Consider the following 19,888-nt stretch of genomic DNA (forward strand, 5'->3'; position numbering starts at 1 on the left):
TCTTTATTTTCCGTACTTTACAATGATATGATATATTTGTGTTAACCTAGATATGATTAATTTGACTAAGTAATCACTTGGCTAATTAACTAGGTTAATCTGGTTGTGTTTTAAGGGGTCTAAAAACGTACATTCTATATAAACCAATGTCCTTGTCCCAAAGGCATAGTAGATTTTGAAAAAGGCAAGAAAAACCCTAAACCCTAAGGTCTATAGAAATGTCAGATTATTTTTGGATGAAGCCGAGATACCCTGACCTTAAAACTCATAGCAACTTCAACGATGTTCCTTGCGTTTGTACTAATTTACCAGCTCGGGTCAATCTTGAAGAAAGATTCGTAAGTTCTTGTCTTAATCTTTACCTGATTCTTTCTTTTTGATTCCAAGTTTTGTTTGTATGCCTTTCTTTCTCAATCTTTAGCTTTCCAAAATAAAATTGGTGAAACTTTTTATTTATTTTATTTAAACAAAATTTTCATAGTTTTTTGAACCGAATCCCAAGTTTAGATCTGTGGGAACACGGGATTGACAAAAATGTTGTCAACTTCAGCACAATTGGTGTATACGTTTTCTTGTCTATAGGGAAAATATTAGTTCACTATTTTCGAACAGGAAAATTCACTGGTGATTTGATTGGCCGAATACAAATTCGAAACAACCTGACTATGTCATTTACTTCTCCTATTATAGAAGAAATTGACCACGTTTCTTTTAAGTATGGTCTTAAGGTTGATATTTTGCACTTTCGGCACATGATTGCCTAGGTTATTCTAAAATCACTTTGTCAAGATTTTGAACAAAAATTGTTCGTATCTTTTAAGATGTTCTTCTCGGAATTATTCCTCTATCATAAAGATCTCTATGTGCTGCAATATTGTCACCCCATCTTCTTCAATACCAGTGAAAGATTGAGTTTCATTCACTTAATTTTGGACTACACTGGTGAGAACCCAGGTGCACGTTGGATTGGAGATCACTACAATAATGAAAAATATTCTTTCCACGATTGGCAATAGAGGGTGCTTGTTGATTGCATATGTGTTTACCAGTTTGAACCGAGTAATGCATATGAAGAACCTTACAGTCTCCCACGTTTCATAAAGAATTACAGGTTTTACTTTAGGAAGCATACAAGAATTTTGGTATGTTCTTTTATTTGTGTTTATTTAATTTAAAAATGGTATGAGGTTCTGCCCTTAAATATTAGAACTCAATTTATTTTTTGTTTTGTTTTTAATAATAGCATCCCACTGTTGAAGAGATTAATGAGCAACTACATCAAGTATATCCTGGAGTTTGTGAGCTGTTTCTTGATGGGTACATTAGGGCTGTGGAGCATTTTTTCAGGATAGAGAAGTTCCCTTTTGGTTGGAATCATACTTTTGATCCTCGTGATCTGGAATGCGTCCATCGACCACTGGCAGAACTCCTTTTCAATAGACCATATGCCTTCACCATTCTACCGTATAGCTACCACGGTGTTTAACCATAAAGCTCTTGATGTCAAGAAGAAAGTGGAGCTACTACATAGATATTGGGGGTAGTTATTAGATAGATAGAAAGGAGGTCAAAAATAATGATTGTCACTTATCAGTGGTTTTGGGATTTTTTTTTTTTTTAGTTAGAGTAGGACCTAAATTGTTAGATTAACACATATATCATTTAATTTTGTTCAACTTGTACCTGCTACATCAAATTACTTGCTATTGTTACGTGTTTAATTTTCCTATGCTGACATTCCACATATTATTATGTTTAAATTGTGAGGATGGTTTTGTGTGGCTTAAATTTTCTTATGCTAGCACTCAGAAAACACAACAAGAAAAAATGCCTGTTACAATGGGAAAATTGTTGCAATAATTACAAAGTCATTGCAACAAGGTGTTATTGCAACATTGAAAAAGTTGTTGCTAGTCGTTATAACAAACTCCAAGGTAATAGGTTTACACAATACAAAGATCTCGTTACAATAAATTCTATATATTGCAACAAACAGGTTCATGCAATAACTTCTTTATTACAACAGATAACTTTGTGGCAATAGTTTACTGCTTCAAAGGTTTTGTTGTAATATGTGAAAAATATCATAGCTTATTATAACAAACAACCTTATTGTAATAGGTTGAGTTTTATTCATTTATTATTAATTTGTCTACTACCCTGTCTTGCAAATTTACACATTATAAGACAATATAAACATTATATTGAGGAACTATAATAACAAATTAAAGATACAGATTAAAAAATAGAAAATTCAAAGTACACCATCAAATTAATATGTCCAAAAATACAAATATATACATAACATGTTGAGTTTACGATCAAACACATGTAACAAGTCTTTTTTCACATATTACAACAATATAAACTTTATAAAATCATTTTTATTTTTCTACAAAAAGATTTTAAAAATACTATATAAACCAATGTCCTTATCCCAAAGGCATAGTAGATTTTGAAAGGGGTAAGAAAAACCCTAAACCCTAAGGTCTACAAAAATGTCAGATTATTTTTGGACGAAGCTAAGATAACCTAACCTAAAAACTCATAACAACTTCCACGATGTTCCTCGCGTTTGTACTAATTTACCAGCTCGGGTCGATTTTGATAAAAGATTCGTAAGTTCTTATTGTAATCTTTACCTGATTCTTTCTTCTTGACTCCAAGTTTTGTTTGTATGCCTTTTTTTCTCAATCTTTATCTTTCCAAAATAAAATTGGTGAAACTTTTTATTTATTTATTTTTAAATAGAGTTTTCATCGTTTTGGGAATCGACTCCCAAGTTTAGATTTGTGGGAACGCGAAAATGACAGAAATGTTGTCAACTTCAGCAACACTAGTGGATACGTTTTCTTGTCTATAGGGAAAATATTCATTCACTATTTTTGATCAAGAAAATTCACTAGTGATTTGATTCACCGAATACAAATCCGAAATGACCTGACTGTTTCATTTACTTCTCCTTTTGTAGAAGAAAAGGACTACGTTTCTTCTAAGTATGTTCTTGAGATTGATATTTTGCACCTTCAGCACATGGTAGCCCAGGTTATTTTGAGATCACTTGGTCAAGATTTTGAACAAAAACTGTTTGCATGTTTTAAGCTATTCTTCTCGGAATTATTCTTCTATTATACAAATCTCTATATGCTGCAATATTGTCACCCCATCTTTTTCAATCCAAGTGAAGGATTGAGTTTCATTCACTTCATTTTAGACTACATTGATGAGAATCTTGGTGCACCTTGGATTGGAGATCATTTCAGTAATGAAAAATATTCTTTCAATGATTGGCAACAAAGGATGCCTGTTGATTGCATTTTTGTTTACCAATTTGAACTGAGTAATGCATAGGAAGAACCTAACAGTCTCCCACGTTTCATAAAGAATTGCAGGTTTCACTTAAGGAAGTGTACAAGAATTTTGGTATATTCTTTTATTTGTGTTTATTTAATTTAAAAATGGTATGAGGTTCTGCCCTTAAATATAAAAACTCAATTTTTTTGTTTGTTTGTTTTGTTTTTAATAATAACATCCCACTACTAAAGAGATTAATGAGCAACTAGATCAAGTATATCTTGGAGTTTGTGAGCTGTTTCTTGATGGGTACATTAAGGTTGTGAAGGGTTTTTTCAGGATAGAGAAGCACCCTTTTAGTTGGAATCATACTTTTGATCTTGGTGATTTGGAATGCGTCCACCGACCACTAGTAGAGCTCCTTTTCAATAAACCATATCCCTTCACCATTCTAACGTATAGCTACCACAGTGTTCAACCATAAAGCTCTTGATGTCAAGAAGAAAGTGGAGCTACTACATAGATATTGGGGGTAGTTATTAGATAGATAGAGAGGAGGTAAAAAGCAATGAGTGTCAATGGTTTTGGGATTTTTTTTTTTTTTTTTTTTTTGAGTTAGAGCAGGACCTAAATTTTTGGCTTAACGCATATATCATTTAATTTTGTTCAACTTTTACCTACTACATCAAATTACTTGCTATTGTTACGTGTTCAATTTTCCTATGCTAACATTCCACATATTATTCTGTCTAAATTGTGAGGATGGTTTTGTGTGGCTTAAATTTTCCTATGCTAACATTACATTACAAGAAAAAAGGCCTATTACAACGGGAAAAATCGTTGCAATAAGGTGTTATTGCAACGTTGAAAAAGTTGTTGCGAGTTGTTGTAATAAAATCCAAGGCAATAGGTTTAAGCAATACAAAGATCTCATTGCAATAAATTCTACATATTGCAACAAAAATCTCGTTGTAACTTCTCTATTACAACAAATAACTTTGTGTCAATAGTTAACTACTTCAAAAGTTTTGTTGTAATACGTGAAAAATATCATAGCTTATTGCAATAAACAACTTTATTGCAATAGGTTGAATTTTATTTATTTATTATTATTTGTCTATTACTTTGTCTTGCAATATACACAGTATAAGACAATATAAACATTATATTGAGGAACTACAATAACAAATTAAAGATACAAATAAAAAATGCAAAAGTCAAAGTACACTATCAAATTAATATGCCCCAAAACACAAATATATACATAACATGTTGAGTTTCCAATCAAACACATGTAATAAGTCTTTTTTTCACCTATTACAACAATATATTTTGATGTGAAATAAGTGGTTGCTTATTGCAACAACATATTTCAAAATAAAATAAGGTTTAGTTATTACAACAACACATTTAGATGTAACAAGGTAATTCTTGCAACAATCTTAATTGATGTAATAAATTTAAGTTACTATTACAACAAAAAACAACCCATAGATATTACCCCAATTATTTTTGTTATTGCAATATTACTTGTTAACTTTTTTCTTGCATTAATAGTTCAGTTTATTAGATTTAGAAACTTTCTATATTCTTTCAAAGCCTTTTTGGAGTTGCCTTATGAAGTCCAGAACTACTAATCCTAATCTAAAAGTTGTGGACATCCAATCTTTCCTTTTTTGAATTTAGAATGTACTATTCTAGAGGTCTTGTAGACCTCTTTTGTACCCTTCTGAATTTTTTTAAGAAGATAATGATCATGGTTCATTGACTCATTTACATCTAAGTCAGATGCAATAGTATAGCCCTATAATGCCCAAATCTCCTTGCTGTCATTAATTTTCATAACTCCACTTTCTTCTCCACTTGTGTGTAATAATCATGCTTATAAATATTTGAAGAAAGGGCAAAGGTAAATTATGTACCCTATATTACTGTTATTATATGTAGACATGCCATGAGAACTAAGAAAATTCAAATTTAACATTTAAGAAACTCTATGCTATGTGTTAGGACATATGTGAATCATGTTAAGAACATATGTTATTTAGAATTGGCTTATCATTTGACAAAACGCACTTTACTTGTAATTGGGTAGATCTAGGATGATTTAAGTCTTCAAGAAACATGTTGTTCAAGTCAAGAGTTAAAGCCACGCAAATTTGTCCAAGAATCAAGTGAAGAAGTGCTATATTTTAAAGCTCGACAACTATCCTGATAGATATATCTATCGAGGTCTCGACAGATAACTCGACAGCTGTATCTATTGAGAATTACGAAATTCAGATTTCCAGATCTGATTTTTGGCCCTTGCTAAAATGTATGTGTAGGGTTTCTTTTCTCACAATCCTAGACATATATAAGACTTATTTTAAATGTCATCACACATGAGAATACAAGGAGAACACATGCAAAAGGTGACCGAGTGTCTTATTCTCTCTGAAAGAAGCTACTGCGTCTTTGCGCATTAGGATTTTGTAACCAAGTGTTTTTTGATCTTTATTGTTGATGAAGTGAAGAGTTCAGAGGTTCTGAAGTGGTAGAAAGTTTCTGCTGTACGTAAGTTCATCTATAGAAATTGTAAAGTCTAGAGACAAAAATTTTGTCATAGATCTGAAACTTCTCTTTACTATAGTGAATTGCTTTTCAGGAAGGTTTCCCCCTAGGCTTTTTACTATGAAACTAGTTTGTTTCATTGGTTTTCCTGGGTTATCATATCTTGTTTTGTCATAGATCTAAAACTTCTCTTTACTATAGTGAATTGCTTTTCAGGAAGGTTTCCCCCTAGGTTTTTTACTATGAATCTAGTTTGTTTCATTGGTTTTCTTGGGTTATCATATCTTGTCTTATTTAATTTTTCGCTGTGCATGATATTGACATGATATTGATGTTTGTTTGTTTTAACAAGGTTTATTCATAATAAATCTAATTAATAACTTGGGTTTAAAATTTATTAATTCTATCAACTGGGGTCTAAATTTCCCAATACAATGTATACTTATGGCTTAATGAGTTGTGTTATGGTGGAATTTTGGCTCTATTTTCCTTTATATAAGCTCTAAAGTTCTAATTAATTTGAGTTTTCAATTTGGGTGAAGCGAATTTTGTTTATTTAAGATGCTCACCTTTGTATTATGTTATTTGGATGTAATCCTAATGTTTTTTTTTTTTTTTTTTTTTTTTTTTTTTTTTTTTTTTTTTGTATAAGAATTGTTGCTGAGTTATTTACTTGTTGTAGGTCCAACATGTGAATGATAGGGTCAAAGATTTGCTTCTGCAAATAAAAGGAAAAGTGCGTAATATTTGTGTTTTATATTTTATCATGTATGTCATATGGTCCACTTCTTGGAAAGTGATATATTTTCTCTTTCTGCTTTGAGTTTCATTAAGATATTTGCCAAATATTAATGCAAAATGGATATAGAGTATTGATTAAAGTACGAACTATAAAGGTTTAGATGTACTCTAGAAATATGAATGCACATCTTATTTTGATTGGTCCATGCTTAAAATTCCTCTCTCTCTCTCTCTCTCTCTCTCTCTCTCTCTCTCTCTCTATATATATATATATATATATATATATATACACACACTTTTTGTAGCTGAGCATGGATGATATAATTACCAATGATGATGGCAAAGGCCAGGCAAGTAATTAACCCTATTAAGTTGATGAGTTTGGCAATATGTAAAAGGGAATTTTGTTAGTAATTTGAAATCCCTTTGCATTGTGGTGGGTCCTGATCGGAAGGTAGAAGGGTGTTGGTCTAATATTAAAAAAGGATGGCAGTGTGTGTATGTTGTGAAGCACATTGACTGTGGTGGAATTTTAAGCATTATTTCAAATATTAAAAAATAAAAGAATAAGAAAAGAAAAGAGATGAGCCATTAATAAGTTTTACATTTAAGAATGGCTTAAGGTGGGGTTTTTAACAGGTGGCCTCTTCTTTAAATTGATGCACAATCGTTACCAGAAGTGTATATATATGTGTGTGTGTCCCATTTCCAGTTCATGTTTGTGGCGTTTGGCGAGAATTTTCCTTCCTAAGGTGGGGTCCCATTGGGCCTCCACTTCATTTCCATCTCCAATAATATGATGGCTCCTGTTTATTCTCTTTATTATTGTCCAAATGGGAATAAACTCATCAGAAAATTTTCCTTTTCTGCTATTCCAGGTTGTTGACCAAGATGATATCAAGGTTCTCAAAGCAAGAAAGCCTATTGCTCCAGAGTAATAATCACCTTTCCTTTTTCTATTGAATTTCATTACTTTATTAGGCCATTGTGCTACTTGTTTTGACCATTTAATGTGTTCGGTAGCAAGTTTAATCCCTTCAGGTTGATGATGCTTGTGCTTTACTATCATGCCGAAATTGTTTGCCATATCGTTTACGTTTTTCAACTACTTCAGTTCCACGACATGGAACGGCTACACATTCAAAAAGGGTCTTCACTATGCTCCACAAAGAAAGAAATCTGCTAATTTAACGCGTGAGATGCTACAGACGTATAAATAATGTCCGTGCTTCTTTACAAAATATCCAAAATGTGTATTTATTTACAAAAAGACCATCCCAGCTTTATTTTAATGAGAATTTGATGTATTTAAAAAAAATAAATAAATAAAGATCACTTAAGTTTTTTTAGACACTATATTATTGAGTTAAAAAAAGAAAAGAAAAGAGAAGGTATGGGCCATTTGGTTTCACATTTGTTTTGAAGGAACTTGGCATTGGTACTGATGAGGTTGGCAAATTAATTGCATGCGTTTAAGCCATAACTGACGGGCTGTAGCATTGAGGAAAAATTGAAGCCTCTTGTTGAGTATCTGTACTTATCATGGGATTTCCCAAGATGGTATGAAGAGAATACTTATGAGTAAACCAATAGTTCTCTGTATAGATTTGGAGACGACCATTGTGTGAGGTATGCCATTGCTGGTTATACTGTGATGTGCTTGGACCTTGTTCTGAATGCATCTTTTTTAACCGAGATTCTACAAGCTAGTTGAATTCTTTTGTTTAGATTTCCTCTTACTATTTTTGGTCTCAGTCCTCAAGTTATCTGCCCTAATTTCAATATCCCATAATGATTCTTGAATTACACGTATATTGAATTCTTTGAACATGAATCAGAAATATGTCGTACCAATTTTGACAATTCTTAATTCATTTTACTTACATGTAAAGGTATGGTTTTTTCAGGACGTTGACATTCAAGATGATGCCATTGGTAATGCTTGTAAGGTTTCCTTCATTACTAACATGCAGCCTCTACAAGAAGATCTGGCCAGTGGTTTGTACCTTTCTTATCTCCTCTCTCCCTCAGCGTGGGCACCTTCATTGCATGTTTATCTGTTTTTCATTTCCCTAGTGGCTCCCCCCTTCACACGCACACCAAAGACAATTTTTTTACAATATGTTGTCGAGCGTTTGTGACTAGCAAAACAGTCAGGAAGATCGGGGACCTCTTTTAACTTGGACAAGTAATGCTTGTGTAAAAATGCTACTTGGTTATATTTAATTGTTTCTGCTGTTTATTGGTCCAACATAATGAAAAGCTAATATTTAGGTACAGTTTTTTTCTCCAGCTGAATAACATCTAGTACTGACCTGTAGTGACATACTGAAATGGGATTATAATACAGCCATACAGGTCATATTCTTGATGACCAGAGCTGGAGTGAGTGATAAAGATATTTCATATTTGGGAAGGCTATAGCGTTGGGACCAGAGCTCTTAGGATGCAGTTAAAAAGCTTGAGGTTAGTGTGAAATATTCTGTTACCTGGCATACATCCTCGACAATTGGGTGAGATGGTTGCCAATTTTCCCATGCTATGCTCTTGATGACCAAATAATTACCAAGGCATAAGGTTTTGGTTGGGAAGCAGATCCAATTTAAAGCTGCGCTACATGTTGGCTTGCACCGATGAAGAGTTCAACAAAAAGGTTGAGGCTATAGTGAAAAGGTGTCAAAGATTTGAAGCTGGACTTTTGGAAGGGGATCTCTCTGATTCACAGGCAACTGATGACCCTGTGGAGACTACGAAGCTTTCTGAAAGTGAGTCAACATAGTAATTCAATTCGTCTTAAGAGCATTCTGCTAGCACTCTATGACTGAGTTTCGAGGTAAAAATAGCTTGGTATTCTTACTTATTATACCAAATATTTGTTTTTGCATTCATAATATCAGGGACGGAATCAGAACTTAGAGTTAGAGGGACAGCTTTGCTGTTGGCTATGTGCGGCAGTTCTGGCCTTTGGCTTTACTGCTTAACTAATTGCTAAGGATTTTTCTATTTTTTTCTTTTTTTGTGCTTTTGATGTGTGCGTTGTTACTGGGTAAGGACAAAATTATTTTATTTAAAATTTTTAAAGGGTTAGGTTGTTTGTTTTGGGTAAAATTGACTGATTGATCTTAATTGTTTTTAACTTTACTATTGGTAATTTTTGTTGTTGGACTAATTTTTTTTGGGCTTGTACCTATAATTTTTTATATGGCCTTTAGAAAGAGGAAAATGCTAGAGTTACAATTTTTTTTTTTAACAAATTGTTGATGTGATGAGTAGTTATTCAAAAACGTTGGTATAGGAAGCCAAAAAACGCTGGGATAGGGTTACCGATTTCCTTTATGGGGAAAGACTTATCCCGGCGCTTTTAAAAGCGCTGGGATAGGTCTTTCTCCATAAGTGAATGTAAGGACCTGTTCCAGTGCTTTTAAAAGCGCTGGCATAGGTCCCTCTATTCTAGCGCTTTTCAAAAGCGCTGGGACAGGTCCCTCTATTCCCTTATGAAGAGAGGCCTATCCCAGCGCTTTTGGAAGCGCTGGGATAGGTCACCTATTGTGTATTTTTGTAATTTTTTGGTTTTAGTCATTTTTAGGTATTTTGACCAAAATACCCCAAAAATCTCAAAATTACCAAAATACCCCTAAAACCCAAAATAAAAATGACCAAAATACCCTTGAAGCCTAAAACCCTAAACCTAAAAAATGGCCAAAATAACCCTGAAGCCTAAAAAATGGCCAAAATAACCCTGAAGCCTAAAAATTGATCAAAATAACCTTGAAACCTAAAAACGACCAAAATAACCCCGAAGCCTAAAAATTGACAAAAGTAATCTCGAAACCTAAAAATGACCAAAATACCCCCCCTAAAATTATAAAATGACCAAAATATCCCCCTAAACCAAAAAAATAACTAGAATACCTCTGAAACCTAAAAAATGACCAAAATACCCTCAAACCTATAAAGTGACGAAAATACCCCTAAACCTTTGAAATCACCCAAATAAACCCAAAACCTCAAAAATGGCCACAAACCGCCTGAAACCTCTAAAATTACCAAAAATACCCTGAAACCCCTAAAACGACCAAAATAGTACCCCTCAAAATATCTAAAATGACCTACATACCACTAATCCTATAAGATGAACAAAATACACCCAAAGCCTCTAAAATTACCAAAATAGGGGTTTAGGGGGTATTTGGGTCATTTGTTATGTTTAGGGAGTATTTTGGCCATTTCTTAGTTTTAGGGGGATTTTGGTAATTTTTTAGGTTAAGGGTGTATTTTTATCGACTTACAGGTTTAAGGGGCATTTTTGTTATTTTATAGGTTTCGGGGTATTTTGGTCATTTTTCAGGTTTCGAGGATATTATGGTCATTTTAATGTTTAGGGGTTATTTAAGGGGTACTTTGGTCATTTTTTAGATTTCAGGGGGTATTTAAGTTAATTTTTAGGTTTTCAGGGTATTTCGATCATTTTTTAGGTTTCGAAGGTATTTTGATCATTTTTAGGTTTCTAGGTTATTTTGGTAATTTTCAGGCTTCGGGGTTATTTTGGCCATTTTTAAGGTTTTAGGGGTATTTTGGTAATTTTTAGATTTCGGGGTTATTTTGGTTAATTTTTTGGCTTCGAGGTTATTTTGGCCAATTTTTAGGTTTTGGTGGTATTTTTATCGACTTACAGGTTTAAGAGGCATTTTTGTCATTTTATAGGTTTCAGGGTATTTTGGTCATTTTTTAGGTTTCGAGGATATTTTGGTCATTTTAAGGTTTAGGAGTTATTTTGGTCATATGTAGGTTTCCGGGGTACTTTGGTCAATTTTTTGGTTTCAGGGGGTATTTCAGTTAATTTTTAGGTTTTCAAGGTATTTTGATCATTTTTAGGTTTCTAGGTTATTTTGGTTAATTTTCAGGTTTCGGGGTTATTTTAGCCATTTTTAAGGTTTCGGTGGTGTTTTGGTCATATGTAGGTTTTAGAGGTTATTTTGGTTAAGTTTTAGGCTTCAAGGTTATTTTGGCCAATTTTTAGGTTTTGGTGGTATTTTTATCGACTTACAGGTTTAAGGGACATTTTTGTCATTTTGTAGGTTTCGGGGTATTTTGGTCATTTTTAATGTTTCGAGGATATTTTGGTCATTTTAAGGTTTAGGGGTTATTTTGGTCATATGTAGGTTTCAAGGGTACTTTGGTTATTTTAAGGTTCAGGGTATTTTGATCATTTTTTAGGTTTCGAAGGTATTTCGATCATTTTTAGGTTTCTAGGTTATTTTGGTTAATTTTCAGGCTTCGGGTTTATTTTAGCCATTTTTAAGGTTTCGAGGGTATTTTGGTCATATGTAGGTTTTAGGGGTTATTTTGGTTAAGTTTTAGGCTTCGAGGTTATTTTGGCCAATTTTTAGGTTTTGGTGGTATTTTTATCGACTTATAGGTTTAAGGGGCATTTTTGTCATTTTGTAGGTTTCGGGGTATTTGGTCATTTTTTATGTTTCGAGGATATTTTGGTCATTTTAAGGTTTAGGGGTTATTTTGGTCATATGTAGGTTTCAGGGGTACTTTGGTCATTTTTTAGGTTTCAGGGGATATTTCAGTTAATTTTTAGGTTTTCAAGGTATTTCGATCATTTTTTAGGTTTCGAAGGTATTTTGATCATTTTTAGGTTTCTAGGTTATTTTGGTTAATTTTCAGGCTTCGGGGTTATTTTGGCCATTTTTAAGGTTTCAGGGGTATTTTGGTCATATGTAGGTTTCAGGGGTTATTTTGGTTAATTTTTAGGCTTCGAAGTTATTTTGGCCAATTTTTAGGTTTTGGTGATATTTTTATTGACTTACAGGTTTAAGGGGCATTTTTGTCATTTTGTAGATTTCGGGGTATTTTGGTTATTTTTTATGTTTCAGGGGTAATTTTTAGATTTCGGGGTTATTTTGGTTAATTTTTAGGCTTCGATGTTATTTTGGCCAATTTTTAAGTTTCGGAGGTATTTTGGACTTTTTTTTTTTTTTTTTTGGGTTTTGGGGGTATTTTGGTTACTTTTAGGTTTTGGAGGTATTTTAGTTATTTTTTGGGTTTCATGGGTGTTTTGGTCATTTTCTATATTTTAGGGGTATTTTGGTAATTTGCAGGTTTCAAGGGTATTTTGGTCATTTGGTTTTGGGTTTTGGGGGGTTTTTTGGTCATTTTAAGGTTTTTGGGGTATTTTGTTCTTTTTGGGTTTTTGGTGTATTTTGGTAATTTTAGGTTTCAGGGGGTATTTTGATCATTTTATGGGTTTCAGGGGTATTTTGGTAATTTTTAGGTTTTGGGGGTATTTTGGTCATTTTGTAGGTTTTGTGATTATTTTGAGGTTTTGGGGTATTTTGGTTATTTTTTAAGATTTTAGAGTACTTTAGTCATTTACACTTTAGGGGCATTTTGATAATTGGGTAAATGGGTGGGGTGGGGTTACCCATAATAATTGGGTTGGGTTGGGTTTGGGTTAGAAATAATTAGTTAAATGGGTTTTATATTTTTTTTAGCTATTACATTATATTTTACTAATTTTTAGTGAGGAATTATATTTTATTAATTTGAAGTATTAAATTAAAATATATTAAATTAGTTTGAAGTATTAAATTAAATTAAATTTTGTTAAATTGAATTATTAAAAAATATAATTTATTTTATTAATTTCTACTGTTAAATTATATTTTATTAATTTGAAGTATTATATTAAATCTTATTAATTATTAAATTATACTCAATTAATTTGTAGTATTAAAATATATTTACATAATTGGAAGTATTAATTATATTGTTATTTATTACTAAATTATATTTTATTGACAATTGTAGTATTAAATTTAATTTTAGTAATTTGAAGTATTAAATTATAATATTTGTTAATTTGTAGGATTAAATTATATTTTTTTAATTTGAAGTATTAAATATTATTTTATTAAAAAAAAAAACGTAAAGAGCTATTAAGGCGGGCTTGATTTTCGCCACAACAAGTTATATTACCGTCATAATAAACCTTAGCCTACTCTTTCTTTATTGCAGCAACTTTAAATCCGATATAATAGATCAAAATGTTGTCACAATAAAAATCTCTAAATTCCCTCTAAAACACTTTGGTTCCCACCAAAATTTTGACACTATACTCTCACTCAAATCAAAACATCGGATTTCCCAAACACTCTCTACCCTCACTCTTGTCTCTGTTCCCTCACCGCTCGAACTGCAGAGCCACCACCGTCCTCCTCGCCGCCGGTCCAACAGTCTTCCGATCTAGAAAGGGACAACCTCCCTCACTCTCCCTCACTCCCTCACACTCCGTCGACCTTGCCTTCTGCCACCGACACCACCACCTACAACAACACAGCCACCGCGGCCATCCTCGGCCTCCTTCCCTCTCTCATATGATTTGTTTTTTTAGTTGCATTTTATTTGTTGTGGTGGTTTCATCATCAAAGAATTGGTTGGAGGATTTCAAATATGCACATGAGCAGGTATGGTTTCTATATTGTGAATCAGTAACTTTCAGTATTTCATTTCGACTCCTTGGGAATATTAGTGAAGTGGTAAGAAATATTTGGTTATTTTTTTATCTTTAAATAAATTTTCCGACTAGCTAAGTACACTGGAAAAAGTATCCTGTTGGCAGCTGTGCCAATGAGTGATTTCTTTTTTAATTTCAATAATTTATTTTTTTTATGCACCTTTTGGTGCTATGAAAGATTTAAGCGAACTCTAACTAATAGTTGGGAAGTTAGTCACTGCTATACCAGCAATGATGATACCAACAGGGGCTTGTCATCTCCTTAAGTTAGTTGACCATGAATTTCTAGATACATGTGATACTATCATGGTAAAAGTTACTTTATAAGCTTATGATGGAACTCAGTTCTGCCAATTGTTGTTTGTAGTTTTTTTTTTTTTTTTTTTGGGTGGGGCCCTTCATCTGAGTTATCATAAGACTTTGATGTGTGTTTTCTATTATTCTTGGACACATTTATCTTTTATAGTAGTTGGAATTATTGATGAAGTTGAGCGAGTCTTTGTTGTATCATCAGTTCTAATTGGCCTCATTGTGCTGTCTATTCCTTTACTCCCACTTAGAATCTCTTTCCTTATTTTCTTTGATGTACACATTTGAGGGGTCTAGGTCCTATTGGCAATGATTGCTATTTCCTGAGTGACAAGGGTTTGGAAATAACACCGACAGCTAAGTCTGAAAAATGAGAAACCTTGAAAGAAGAGAGATTGAAGACTAATTGCTGAGGACGCCCCGGAATGGAAAGTCAGCAAATGACTTTTAGAGAAACAGCAATAAAAGATGAAAACTATGAGAAAAAAGGGAAGAGACCAGCCCTTGAGCAACTGTCACAGCACGAGCTCTGAGGGGCAAAAGAGAGAAATCACTAGTACCATGGAGCCCTAGAAAACACACTATAAAAGGAAGAGAAAACCCATGTTGAAAGGGGAGAGGATTTTCAGTAGGAAGAATATCATAACAGAGTCATTAGAACTCTGTAAAATTTAAGAAAAACAGAGGAATGTCTCCCGGTATCCCAATAACAGCCACTATAGCACATACTTGGATTCAAAAGGATTCAAACTTTGCAAGTCTTAGAGGCTTGGATAGCCATCGAAGTCAATAATTTTTGAGCTTATTTGAACCTTGTATCACGTCTTAGTGAGCACATTTGTAATCCACAATCAAGAAAAATAATGAAATATCTCATATTGATTTGAGAATTTCTAACAATTACTTTGCATATTTATTTATCATATTATCTTCCTTTACTGCTTTTTGCTGCTCAATACATATATATTTTTGCTTGTAAAGCTGAGTCTCTGCCCAAGCAAAGCCACTCAGACTTGAGTTCCAAATCCCACAAGTCTTGTGCAAAAGTATTAAGTCTGTGAGAATTGGGGCCAGGATCCTCGTGGCTGAATCATTCTCATAAAATTCATTTACATATATGTATATGTATTAATATATATATATATATATATCCTAATCTAAGAAACTAACAATTATTTGAAGATATGTGCCTTGTATAGTTGTTCTTGTGTAGGACCTATAGAGGTAAAAGGAAAGGACAAAACTCCATTGCATAACAAGCATGGAGAAAGATTGTATAGTGCAGAGAACCAGAGATTCTAGATTCTTACAGGCCTAATACGCCCCGGGATCCCACGACAGTACGTCCCGGGATCCCACGACAGTACGCCCGGGGTACCAAGTGAAGGAATTCTTTAAAATGTTTATACGATAAAAGATAAGCCTTAAATATTCTATTTCAATCTCTTTCTCAATGTGAATATTATGAACATCTATTTTACTTATTTTGTAAGAGTAAAGGGTCATTTTATGATACTAAAACACTTATAATGGTATTTTATTGCTTAGGAGGAATCGCATTTTTGCCTTGAGGAGATTTATGTGACTTGCGCACAACTTGGTTCGTAATCAGCCCCCATTTAGTTGCGGTGAACCAAGCCCAGTCCACCAAAATACAACTATTTGGCCCAGGATCCTTGGGCCTGTGTGCTAAAGAAAAAAGCACTCTCACACCCCGAAACCTCTATTTCGGTAATTTTAGATGTTTCAGGTGTATTTTGGTCATCTTACATGTTTAGGGGCATTTTGGTCATAATTTGGGTTTCAGGGGTTTTTATCGATAATTTTTTTAGGTTTTGGGGTTATTTTGGTCATTTTTTAAGGTTTTTGGGTGTATTTCGATCATTTTTTAGGTTTCAGGGTATTTTGGTAATTTTTTTAGGTTTCTGGGGTATTTCAATTATTTTTTAGGTTTTAGAGGTATTTCGGTCATTTTTTAGGTTTATGGAGTATTTTGGTAATTTTTTAGGTTTTGGGTGTATTTTGGTAATTGTTAGGTTTTTGGGGTATTTTGGTCATTTTTTTTCGATTTTTGGGGTATTTTGGTCATTGTTTTAGGTTTTGGAGTTATTTTAGTCATTTTTTAGGTCTTGGGGTATTTTAATCATTTTACATGTTTTAGGGGTATTTTGGTCATTTTTTAGGTTTCGGGGGTATTTTTGGTAATTCTAAGGTTTCAAAGGTATTTCGGTCATTTTTAAGGTTTAGGAAGCATTTTGGTCATTTTTTGGGTTTTTAGGGTATTTTGATATTTTTGGGTTTTGGAGATATTTTGGACATTTTAGAGGTTTGGGGGGGGGGGGGGGGGTATTTTGCTCATTTTAGAGGTTTTGGAGGTATTTTTCTCATTTTGTGGGTTTTGGGGGTATTTTGGTCATTTTTTGGGTTTTGAGGGTATCTTGGTCAGTTTTTGGGTTTTGGGGATATTTTGGACATTTGAGGGGTTTTGGGGGGTATTTTGCTCATTTTAGAGATTTTGGAGGTATTTTGGTCATTTTGTGGGTTTTAGGGATATTTTGGTCATTTTTTGGGTTTTGGGGGAATTTTGGTCATTTTTTGGGTTTCGAGGGTATTTTTGTTATTTTTTGGGTTTTGGAGGTATTTTGGTCATTCTTAGGTTTTAGGGGTATTTTAGTCATTTTTTGGGTTTTAGGAGTATTTTGGTCATTTTTTGGGTTTTAGGGGTATTTTGGTTATTTTTTGGGTTTTGGAGGTATTTTGGTCATTTTTAGGTTTCGGGGGTATTTTTGTCATTTTTTGGGTTTTGGTGGTATTTTAGAAATTTTTAGGTTTTAGGGGTATTTTGGTCATTTTTTGGGTTTTGGAGATATTTTGGTCATTTTTAGGTTTCGGGGGTATTTTGGTCATTTTTTGGGTTTTGGCGGTATTTTCGTAATTTTTTAGGTTTTAGGGGTGTTTTGGTCATTTTTTTGGGTTTCAAAGGTATTTTGGTCATTTTTTGGATTTTGGGGGTATTTTGGTAATTTTTAGGTTTCGGGGGGTATTTTGGTCATTTGCTGGGTTTTGGGGGTATTTTGGTCATTTTTTGGATTTTAGGGATATTTTGGTCATTTTTTAGGTTTTGGGGGTATTTTGGTAATTTTTAGGTTTTGGGGGGTATTTTGGTCATTTTTTAGGTTTCAGGGGTATTTTGGTCATTTTTTGGGTTTTAGAGGTATTTTGGTTATTTTTGGGGTTTTGGTAGTATTTTGGTCATTTTATAAGTTTCAGGGGTATTTTAGTCATTTTCTAGAAATTTAGATTTTATATTGTTTATTTAAATTTTAGATGGGTTTAGTGGGTATTAGTGAGATTATCCATTTAGACCCATCTAATTAAATAACCAAATGGGTCTTTACCCATTTAACCCAAATATTCAAATGGGTTGGGTTAAGACTTATCCAAATAAGGTGGGTAATGGGTGGGTTCATGGATATGGATAAAAATTGCCACCCCTAGTGCCAACTTATCAGAACTTTGGGACTGGAATCTATTGGAAAATATTGCCAGTACCTCTCTCTCTCTCAACTTAATCATAATAACTTCGATCTGTAGTTATGATAATGTGTGCAGTGATTCAAAGTCATGCTTGGGTCACACTATCACACAAGCTGCTAGCCTCCTTGCTCTTAAGCTGTACAAGGATTCCATTAAGCAACATGCTTTTACTAACCTGCTAAAAGTATTTAATATTGATGCATTGATATTTTTGAAAAGTTACATTCAAAGCTCAGGCGCTTTCTTTTTTATTACTTATGTTTCCAAGTTCTTTCAAGAGATGGATATTCATCTGCTTTCTGTAGTAGTAGCCTTTGTAAAATGTTTTCCACTTAACTTAGTGAATGAGGAAAATATTGAATTCATCAATTCGAATGTTATCGAATGTGCATAAAAGTTCATGCCTTCCTCTCAGTCAAGGTTTTGGATGGATTTAGTCACATGTTCCTTGCATTTTATAAATAAGTTTTGCTTGAATTCTGCTTAATTTGAAGTATATTTCTTGCTTTTTTGGATCAAAGCTAGTTACCTTTTGTTGGCTTGATACCATCTGTAGATACTTTTGTGATCACATTAGCTCTGAAAATGTCAAGGCAACTCACTAATTTAGCGCCTATTATTTTGCTAAAGGATGGGTAACAATGCCTTTCCCAAAGTTGGAAGGAGCTATAACTTCATGCAAGCTCCTCCCTTGGTAGATTTCTCTGGCGTAGGAGATGAAAGCATTTGTGATATAGCTCTCATGATTAGTTCTTGTATTGATTATTTTACCAAATAAATTCTGACAAATTTGCCAAAATTTTCATTATTATTCAAATTATTCCTTGCATTTATTATACTTTCAAAAAATAATTTGTTCCTGATTCATTGGATGGTTGTTCTCACAAAAAATATTTGGATTTAAACATTTAATGAAGGTATGAACTTTGAGTTTAGTAAGTCGATCTTGTGTGCATAAAACTTCTAACTTGAAGGCGGCCATGTTGCTCGTGTAGGCTCTAAAATTGAGTGCCTCACTGAAGGTACCTTGCCTTAGGTGTTTAAGGTGCCTTTATTTTCATCATCATCCTTCCAAGTGTCATTCATACAAACCATGCTGACATAGTTTTTTTTTTTTTTTTTTTTTTTTTTTTTTTTTTTTTTTTTTTAAAGAATAAACTATGATACCTTAACATAAATGCAACTCAGCATTTTCAATAGAATAAAATGATATCACAGATCGAAGAGCAGCATATTCATTTACTACTACCCTGCACTGCACAAACTAGTGATGCAAACGTAAAAATTGGTTTCTGCCTACAATTTCATGATTCTTAATTGTAAAGCATTTGTTTTCTACCCATCCAAGGTGGTATCTATTTGACCACAGGGGAAAAAAAAACACCACTTTTGCATGCATTATATTATATATATAGAGGGCCTTTGTAATTTGTACGTATAGGGGACAAGAATGTCAATTGTCTGATACATACATACACATATTTAGCATATACAAATTGAATGCTCATCTCACAAAAAGCCAATTATATATCTAGAGATATATTATTCACTTATCGGAAATAATTTTTTTGCTTATCAAAAATGACACAAGTTATTTTGGGACTAAAGCTTTGTTGTTGCTTCATGATCTAATTTCTGTCTATATAGGTTGCAGGAGTTGCTGTGATCTTTGAGGTGCAAAGAAGTGCTAGATCAAAAGCCAGAAAGGAGGAAGTACACAAACAAGAACTTGAGGTTCAAATAGACAAATATATTTAATGTTAAAAAAATGGTCACCCTCATCCCACAGCCCGCATCCCACTTACCGAGCAAAGGAAATGATCACTCTCACGGATTGGGAAGTTGTGGAGGGGCCACAAATCAGAGTTGAAGGAAAAGCACTGCAACCTGAACACAACTAAGGAAGATTTACTTCAACCATCACTGCCG

Source organism: Quercus robur, chromosome 11, assembly GCF_932294415.1.
Source record: "Quercus robur chromosome 11, dhQueRobu3.1, whole genome shotgun sequence".
Classification (NCBI taxonomy): domain Eukaryota; kingdom Viridiplantae; phylum Streptophyta; class Magnoliopsida; order Fagales; family Fagaceae; genus Quercus; species Quercus robur.